Source organism: Poecile atricapillus, chromosome 2 (assembly GCF_030490865.1).
Source record: "Poecile atricapillus isolate bPoeAtr1 chromosome 2, bPoeAtr1.hap1, whole genome shotgun sequence".
NCBI lineage: Eukaryota > Metazoa > Chordata > Aves > Passeriformes > Paridae > Poecile > Poecile atricapillus.
Genome location: NC_081250.1, coordinates 152,356,992 through 152,367,205, shown reverse-complemented (window position 1 = coordinate 152,367,205; position 10,214 = coordinate 152,356,992).

Sequence of the window (10,214 nt, the reverse complement as noted above, 5' to 3'; positions counted from 1 at the left end):
AACTATTCTGCCCAATAGAAGTGTGGGATTGGGAGAGGCGGCGGGGGGAGGAGCGGAGGGGCCGTTGCCTGTGGCAACGGTGGGAATTAGAACGCGGGTGACGTCACCAAGGGGCGGGGCTACAAGCCCCGCCCACCGCCGCGGCTGGACTCGGGTCCCCCCTCCCGGGTCCACATCTGGGCGGGCTCTGATCCCAGTCCGGACACATCTGGATGATCCCAGCTAAAACAAGGGGCGCCTTCCCCACCCCGGCCACATCTGGACGACCCCCGATTCCAGCCAAGTCACTTTCCCAATTCCAGCCACATCTGCGCCTGTCCCCACTCCCTGCCTCACATCTGGCTGCTTGTCTGTTCCCAGCCCGGACACATCTGGATGACCCCACCTACCACAAGGAGCCCCCGTCCCCATCCCAGCCACATCTGGGCTGCTCAACTTCTAACCAGGTGTACTCCTGCACGCCCCTGGCCACATCTGGGCGGTCCCTCCCTCATTCTGCCCCTCCCCAGGGTTCCCCCCCCTCCTCTCCTCAACATCTGGGCTGCTGTGCCCTTGCCCTCTTGTACCCATGGCAGCTGGTCCTGCATAAACCATAGTTTAGTAAGAAACATAATAAAAAATTAATGAAGAAATAAAATTAAATCCTCTTTATTCCTTTTTGCAGGCAAATCCTGCCCCATATTCCCGCTCCGAACCTTTGTCACTAAGCACAAGAAGCACCCTGAGTCTTTATGTGGGCCACAATGAAATTAATGAGAGATAAATCCCATTCATACCAGCGGGACACGGGGAATTCCATGCAAATCCAGCTGTTTATTGGGTGGAAAATATTAGCCCAAGATAGATTAAATGTTTTATAGGGTGTGGAGTTACTTTATAACTGCATTTATTAAACCCGTTCCACCCTTTCCCAGTTATTTTTTCTCATCTCAGGGCTTCAATGACTGTGTGATCACAGGGAAGGGCTTCTCTTCCTCCAGGATTTTCCAATCCAAAAGGAAAGGCTGTACTAGAAAAGTGGAATTACTGATTAATCTGGAATATTTCATGGATACATCCCCCAACAGCTGCTGTGGTGTCACCAAACCGTGCAGGGATCCCATTCCAGTCTGGTTTTCCCTAAGGATGAGCCAAACCCCCTTTGTGCTCCACTTTTCCCAAGCAGAGCTCCGGATGGACCCATCCCATTCTAATTCCCCTCATGGCAAAGAGCTGTGGATTTATCCCAGCTCTTTTTTTTATTTAAAGACCTGGATTTATCCCAGGTTGTGCTTGCGTGGGACTGAGGAGCAAACTGGAGCTGCTCCAGGCTAGGACAGGTTTTTCCCAGCTCACATCCCTGCAAAACCCATCTTCTCCCATCATGGACATAGAAAACTTAGGAGAAACCTCCACCAAGCTGAGTAAATCTTATTGAATTCAGGGAAAATGGGAGAAATCCAAATCCAAGCTGTCCTTGGAAGGATGCAGCCAAGAGCAAACAAGCCCCGGCTTGAAATTGTCCTTCCCTGCTCCCTTCCCCGGGGCTGGCTCCCATCCCTGGACAACCTCCACTCATCCAGCCAGAAAGGTGGCTTGGATGTGTTTTTCCCAGGATGGCGCAACAGGGATCAAAGAGGCTTTCCCAGATCCAGCCCTTCCTCCGGGGGTTTCCGCTCCCACCCCCGGCCGCCAACCGGGCGGGACCTTCCCAGGGGAATTCGAGGCCCCGCTACTCATCCTGGCTGGGGATTCCTCAAGGAGCAGTGCCCTTTATTCACCCAAATCCTTGAGTTTTCCTGGAATTACGACATGGTTTGGGTTGGAACGGGCTTGAAAGGTCATCCAGTACAAAGGGCAGGGAGACCTTCCACTAGAACAGGTCGATCCAAGGCTTTGGGCATTTCCAGGGATCCAGGGGCAGCCACAGCTTCTCTGGGAATTCCATTCCAGCCCCTCACCACCCTCACAGCCAAGAATTCCTTCCTAATATCCCATCTAACCTGCCCTATTCCGGTTTAAAGCTATTCCCCTTGTCCTGTCATTCCATTCCTTTTCCAGAGTCCCTCTCCAGCTCTCCTGGAGCCCCTTCAGCCACTGGAAGGGGCTCTGAGACCTCCCTGGATCCTTCTTTTCTCCCCCAAATTGGGGAAAGCTTTTTCCCATTATCCCTATTCCCCACTCCCTTCCCAGGTGTGCTGCTTACACCTGGTTTGGGATGGATGAGGACATCGGGAGGCTCAGCTGGGATGAGGTTCTTGATGACATCAGGGGCAGGTGGAAGCAATGGACTCATCCCATGAAAAGGGCTGGAAAGGAGTGGGATGGGTTTCAGGATGAGGGTTATGGGCAGTAAGATCCTGTGGGATCTGGGCTTTGTGCCCAGACCCCTCCACATCCACCCACGGAGCTCTGATGGATGAGAGACAGCTGAGAAAAGATGGATTTGGGGATTAATTTAATGATGCAATTAAAGAGGAAACATCTCCTGCCGAGTAGGTGTTTTCAGATTATTTTTAAATCCCTATTTTTGGCCCCATTCTCTACTTGATTGGTCCAAAGTATTTCCCTGCTTCCCAGGTCTCCTTGCTGAGGAGTTGCTGGTTGAAGGACATTCCCAAAATTCAACTTTTGGGCTAAAGCTTCATTTCCCAGGATGCATCCTGGGCTGGGAGCTTCCAATCAGGCTGAGGGAGACTTTAAAGGGTTTTCCTGGGAGAGGGGGGATTTCCCTTAGGGAAGCAGCTGGGTGAGGAGTGAGGTCTTTTCCAGGCTGGCTGGGATTGGGAATGTTCTCCTGTACCAACTGAGCTTCATCCCAACTGCAAATGCTCTTGGCACAGCAAAGCCTGGTAAAATAGGGAGTTTTTCCAAGTGTTTTCTACTCCCAGAAAAGTTTTCAGGAGGTTTCATATTGGTTTTTATTTACCTCCTTGAGGAAATCCCAGGGTTTTTTTTTTCCTCATTGTGGAGATTTTTCATGGATGGGGAGCAGGAATATGACCTTTATTCCTTGCATCTCTTGAGTTTCTAGGGAAAACAGGGATTTGGGAGAGTCTGGCTGTTCCATGAGGAGAGGGGAGAGGTGGTGGTGGGGCCCCAGTATCTCAATTTATTCTGCTTTTCTGCTGTGCTTAATTATTGTTAATTGTCATAGTGGAAGCTCTCTGGTGAATTCCTGAACAGTTTTAGGGAATTCCCTCTTTTTCCCTTTTATTGTCTTTTACTTTGTCCCCTCCAACAGAATTTCAGGGACTGAGCTAAAGGATTTTCCTTCTTTTTTTCTACATGGGTCCTCAACAAATGTGAGCTTGCCTCTGTGGGCTCCAGACTTTGGGACTGAGCTGTTGGGGTTTCCTTGGAGAGCAGAACTGGGGTGGCACCAACCCTGTGCTGTTTCCATCTCATTCCAGTGACTGACCTTGGATTCTCTGCCTCAGCACTCCCAGGAAATTGTGGATGACAGAGTTATGGGGGTGTCAAAAGACAATGGGGTGAAGAGCAGTAGCAGGTGGGTACCATGGAGCATGGCAGGGAATTCTGGGGGGGCTCCAGCTTTATTATCCCATTGGTTTTCCTGGGAATTTCAGCACTCAAGCAGAGAAATTCCTCCAGAATTCCTTTTGGGAAGCAATTTTTGGTGCTGCTGGATACAAGGATGAGGAAGTATGGCATCGTGCCGTGGTTTATTGTCACCACTAAGGGGTTGGTTTCAGTGGGATCAATTCTTCCTTATCCCAGGAAGCGAAAGTATGAGTTGGAAAAGGGGCAGGACGAGCCAAAGGCGCTCCCGGTGAAGAAGAAGAAGGAGCTGGAATGTACAGTGAAGGTACCAACCCCGCCTCTGTGCCTTGGGGTGACCCTTGTAATTATCCCAAAAATTCCGCGGGACTCAAAGCCATGGTATGAACTTCCCTCTCCTTTATCCTGCTCTGTCCCGGTGCAAAGCCTCCCACGGTAAAAGGGAAGAAGAAGAAACCATCAAAAGTCACGGAAAAGCCACTGCAGGAGAACATCATCAGCAGGTCAATCCTTGGATTGGGATGGAGATGGGATCTGCAGGGCTGGGCTTTTCCATCTGGGTTGTCCCATGGGAATGCCACATCCAGCTCTGCTTCCCTTGTGTTGCTTTGGTTATCAAAAGGAGTTTTTAATAGGGGAAAAATAAAGGATATGGAGTGATGGGAAAAGGGGATCACCTTAAGGATGGAAGGTTTGGATATCGAGAAGGAATTCTTCCCTGGGAGGGTGGTGAGCCCCTGGCAGGGGCTTCCCAAAGGAGCTGTGGCTGCCCCATCCCTGGAAACGTCCAAGGCCAGGCTGGATGGAGTGTGGAAAAGCTTGGAATAGTGGAAGCTGTCCCTGCCCATGGAAACAGCTTGGAAAAACACGGTTTTCCAACCCAAACCATTCTATGACCCTAAACTATGTGTGTCCCTTCTCTGTCCCCTTTCTGGCCAAGAAGCTCCCTGAAGCAGGAGGCTGCAGATGGGAAATGCCTTGGCTCGAGCCTCTGGAATGGGATCCAAGCCGAGGAGGGAGCTGCATCCGGGTTGGTACGTGCTGGTCGCTCTGCTGAAGGATTGGGGAGCATTCCTGTGCTTTGTTCCCAAAGGAGCTGGGAGGGTGCTGCCCTGTGGTCTGCTGCCAGCCCCTGGAAGGAGCTTTTGAGCATCTGGAATTAAATTAAGGAATGAATTTCCTGGTTTGGGGGTTGGATACGTCACGTTTTGGTGTTGGCCCAAACTGGTGCCAGTGGGGAGCACCAGGGTATGGGTGACTCTCACTTCCTAAGCAGGGGTTGGGAATTTGGGAATTCCTTCCTCAGGAATTTGGTTTTCACTGCTTTCCTTGTTCACATCCCCCTGGAAGTGTCCAAGGCCAGTTTGGATGGGGCTTGGAACAACCTGGGATAGTGGAAAGTGGGGGTCAAGTGAGATAATCCTTAAGGTCCTTTTCAACCCAAACCCTTCCATGATCCTTGGCTGGTCCTGGAGAGCATAAATCCCAGAAAATTCCCACTATATTTTGCTTTTCCTGTGTTAATTTGTCCTCTTGGTGTGTAAACCCAGCAGAGATGCTTTTCCTTTTTCCCCTCTTTCCATCCCTCTCACAAACAGGATCCCAAGTGTCCCCAAACTCCCCTGGATGGATCAAATTCAAGGAGCAGCCTCGAAACCCCCCAAGGGTGTGGTCCTGGCATTCCCAGTATAACCATCAGGCATTTGCAGGCAGCAGGAATGACCTTGGAAGGTCATGCCTCTTCTTGAATTTCCCAACTTCAGAATTTCAAGGTTTCTGAAGGATTGTGAATCCAAGAGCAGGCGTGTTCCCAGGGAATGAAAGTTTATGTGGACGTAACCAAACTGTAATTAACTCAGAGTTTTATTTTCCCCTTAATGAGTTCACCCAGCAGCTTTCAGGAAAAATCCCTGTGTGGTTTTGGCTTCCCTTGAAAGCCTTGGGAAGAGAAACTTGGGGAAGTCAGGATTTAGAGTGAGACTCTCCATGCTTGGCAAGCCCTGGATGAGGCTAGGATGAGTTTTGGGATGCCTTGTGCGGTCAGGAGCAGAAGAGGATGGTTCTAGCCTGGAAAACAAGTGGAAAAACAGTGGAATAGGATTTCTGGTGGCCTCCAAGGGATGGAATTTGGAGCTCCATGTCCTCTCTGAGCTTGGTTTCTTTTAGGTTCCCATTTTCCTTATATTTTGAGGGATTTTTCTCCATTCTCTGGGATTTCTGGTGGCCTCCATAGGTCAGATTTTAGGGATCTCCTTGTATCTCCTCTGAGCTCACTTTCTTTTAGCTTGTATCCCCATTTTCCAAATATTTTGATTTTTTTTTTTCTTTCTCCAGGATTTTAAGTGGCCTCCAAGAGTCAGATTTTAAGGATGTGTTTGTTTTCCCTCCAAGCTCATTTTCTTTTAGATCCTAACCCCTGTGTTCTGTATCTTTTTCCTTGCTTCCTTCTCATCCTTGTATTTCCCACCTTATGGCTTTGCTCCCCACCTCTCTTTCCCTCTTGCCATCTGCTGCAAGGGTGATTTCATCTTCCAAGCACCTGGAATTTGATCCATCTTTATTTTGGAGCCCTCCCATCCCGTCTGTTCCCTGGATTGCTCTCCCAGCAGTGCTTCCAATGAGCAGGTGGTTGAGGAGGGCTGGGAGCTTTCCTATATTTATCCATAGAATTCCTTTATTGTGCTGCTGGAAGGAAACCGGGGATTTCCTAACCCCATAAAACTCTAAAACATGGAAAAACCTGGTGTTTTGGGTTCCTGGATTCCAGCCAAGGGGGCTGAGGGAGGGGAAGGTGCTGCTTTGGGATACCTGTGCCAGGGAACTTTTCCCAAATCCTTGATATTTTCCAGGAGGACACCAAAGCAAACCCCCCTCAAGGGCCACCAGTGGGGCTGGAAGACTCTTCCAGGTGAGTTGGGTCATTTTTTGGATTGTTTTTCTTCCAGGGAACTGGAATTTTGTCCTTTTTCTTCTCCCTTTGGAGCTGCACAATCCTGGTTTTTCCCTCCTGGGTTGTTGGTGCCTTCCCGGAGCAGCTTCTCCACATCCTGGTGTTTTCAATGACTTTAAAGCTTTCCAAAAAAATGTCCCAAGTAGAATTTCACTCTCCACCCTGGGATTTGAGGGTGGAAAGGGAAGTTCCAGCCCCATCCACCCTCCCCAGTCAGCAGGTTGTGATTGCTCAGGTGCACATTCCTACATAAATTTGGGAAAGTCCTGGTGGGAACAACCACCCTCCCAAATCCTGGGAAAAGGCTGTTATTTCCCTCTAGATCCTGGCTGAGATAGGAAGCAGAATTCCTAAAGCTGGTTAATCCTCTCTGCCTCTTAAAAATTCCCAGTGAGAGGCCTCTAATAAAACCTTTGGAGGAAGGAGCTGATCCCAAAATTTTGCCTTCTGACTCATGGATCTGCTCCCTGCCAATGGGACTGGGGGGCTGAGCGTGTTTTGCAGGATGATTTTCGCTAAGGAATTTAATGAGGATTGAGTAACCTGTGTTCCAGTGTGGAAAAAGCATCTGGCTCCTGAGGTTTTTTTTTTTGGGAACTTGTTTCCATCCCAACACAGCTCGAAGGCTTTCCTTGCTTTGATGTCCCACAGCCTGGTAATTAATTGTCTGCCTAGATTAATTCATAGAGAGGGGCCAAAATTCACACTTGCTGTTGTAGAAATTTTGGCATATTTTGGCTAAAAGCAGGAATTCTCCATTTGGAAGTCCAGGAAGAATGATCATTATCCTGCTTGGGAGAAGGAAACTGGATTTTGAACTCTTTTTTTTTTTTTTTTTGGGAAGGATCAGGGCAGCTGGCTGTGCTTCCAAAGGGTTCCTGCTGGAGGAGCTGGGAAAAGCAGGGAATGGATCTGATCCATGGCTTCAGTTTAGCTAGGACAGACCAGAGGATTTGGTTGGCAGGTGACAAAGATCCAGAAGGAAAAGCCCCGGGTTTTCCTGTGGGAAAGGGACACTCACCTCAACATTAAACTCACGGAATTCTTAAGATTGGAAAAATATCCAATGTCACCACTAAACCAGGTCCCAAAGCACCACATCCAGAGGTTTGTGGAACACTTCCAGGGATTCCTGGGCAGCTTCTTCCAGTGCTTGACCACCCTCTCAGTGGAGCCTTTTTTCCTCATACCCCACCGAAATCCACCCTCTAGAGTCCTAGGCTCAGCCTAAGGAGACATAAGCTTGGTTTAGGCTGTGCTGCTCTTTCTTCATTCTTATTTTGCTTGACATTTCTGGAATATGAACAACTTGAAGACTCACATCTCCCTGCCTGGCTTGGAGAGGCCTCGGGGGAAATTACAGGGGCAGGCTGGTGCTTTATAATGGCTGAAAATCCCACAGAATTCCCAAAGATTCACTTGAGCTCTGTGCTGAGCAGGGGAACACTCCTGGATTCCTCGCCCACATGGATGGTGGAGATCATGGATCTGGACACTCCTTGTCCTGTTGTATTAATGAGGTTCTTTCCCTCCCCATTCCCCATTGGAATCATCCCCACATTCCCAGGAGTTGTGTCCCATCTGCTTCCTTTTCCTGTGTGTCCATGACTGACCTGATCCCTTGCTTTGTGTTGTTGATGCTGCCAAACCTTTTCTCCTGAGTTTTTCTGGGAATATTTCCTTAGGATTTCCCCTGTTTTGTGTGGAGACCTTGTGATTCTGCTCCTTTGAGCTCCCTCATCCCATAAAATCCAGCTTGGATTCATTGGGTTCATTCCCTGCTGCCTTGGGGCATCTCCATCTGTGGTGCTGCCGTGGTTGGAGGGAAACGAGGGAGCAATTCCCTACTTTGGGATGGAAGAGGGGAATGCTGGTGGTGAGAACTGGCTGTGATGTCGTTGTAGATCCCAGGACAAATCCCAGAGAGCAGGACCTGCAGTGGGAGAGCAGCTCTTGGAGACCCAGAATGGAATTGGGGTAGGGAAACTGGGGGGAAATCCCAGACCTAATCCTGCATCTCCTCCTCCTTCACTTGGGATTTGGGATAACCCCAGTCCTTTCCCAACATCCCTTCCCTTATTCCTGCTTTCCCAACATCCCTTCCCTTATTCCTGCTTTCCCACAGCTCCCAAGTGGAAGTGTTGCTGGTGGGGTCGCATCCCCCTCTGGAGATCCTTTGGAGAGGGATGTGGGGCTCACAGCTGTGAGGGAGACTGAGGAGAAGGAGCTGGATCCCACTATCCCACAGCAGGAAGAGGATTCCCAAGCCCCGGAACGAAAAAAAGGGATGAAACAGGAGGAAAACAAGCAGGAAAAGGGATTGAAGAGGAAAAGAGGGAAGGAACAGGAGGAAAATAAGCAGGAAAAGGGATTGAAGAGGAAAATAGGGAAGAAACAGGAGGAAAACAAGCAGGAAAAGGGATTGAAGAGGAAAATAGGGAAGAAACAGGAAGAAAACAAGCAGGAAAAGGGATTGAAGAGGAAAATAGGGAAGAAACAGGAGGAAAACAAGCAGGAAAAGGGAGTAAAGAAGAAAAGAGGGAAGAAACAGGAGGAAAATAAACAGGGAAAGGGATTGAAGAGGAAAAGAGGGAGGAAGGATAAATTTGAGGATTTGATGGATGGCATTGAGGGGAATGAGGGCAGGAATTGGGAAGGGGGACAGGGAAGAGCCAAGAGACAGAGATGCAGCAGCCAGGGATGGGATGATGGGGAAAAAAAGCAGGAGACAGGGAAAGCAAAGAAGCACAGGAAAAGGAAAGTGAAGGGGATGGAAAAGGTGGGAAAGAGGAAAATAAAGAAGGAAAAATTGCTGGAAGAGGAGCAAGAGATGGAGAAAGATGAGGAGGGAGAGGGAGGAGTGGGAGGTGAAGAGGAGAGGAGGGTGGGAAAGGGAAGTGGAGATGGAAAAGGAATAAAGGAGGAAGAGGTGGATGGGAAAGGGGAAGAAGGATTGGGAGAGACTGGGAGCGCAGGGATGGGGCAGGAGGTGAAGGAGGAGGAGGAGGATGAAGGGAAGGGAGATGTTCCAGGGAAAGAGAAAAAGAGGAAAAACAAGAAGAAAAAGCCCAAGGGGGAGACAAAAGAGACAAAGAGGGAAGAGGAGGAAACCCCCGGGAAAACTGGGAAAGGGAAATCTAAGGAAGAAGAAGAAAAAGGAGAAGAAAAGAAAGAAAAAAAGAACCTAAAGACTAAAAAACAGAAAGAAGAAAAAGAGGCGGAAAACAAATGGAAATGGTAAATTCCAGCATGTCTTTGGCAGGTCTAACCCTGGAACCGGGATTTTAATTATATTTTGTGGGGAAAAATGGTCAAAATTCCTACTTTTTGGCTATTTTCCTATATTTCCTTGAGCCTTGAATGTGGCACTCTTAGAAACAGGTGAGAGATAAGGGAAGGTGCTGAATGCACAGCAGGATTTGTATCATTATTATTTTTATATTTATTTCTAATATTTATTTATTCTCCAATTATTTTCCTGGTGCCTGTCCTGGGAAAGGAGAAGCTCTTAATTATTTGAAAAAATAATAATAGTAATAATAATGTTAATAAATAACAATAATAATATTAATAATAATAATTCCAAGACAGCAGCACCTGTACCAGGGAGTTGTACAGGAGCTGAATTCCTTCCCCACTTCCTTCTCCAGCAGATTTGGGATGATCCAGGCAGGTATTTTATAGGAAAAGACGTGGAATAATGTGGCTGCTGGATTATTTTCTGGCAGTGCGATTTTAACCGCTTGGTGTCACTCTCTCCCAG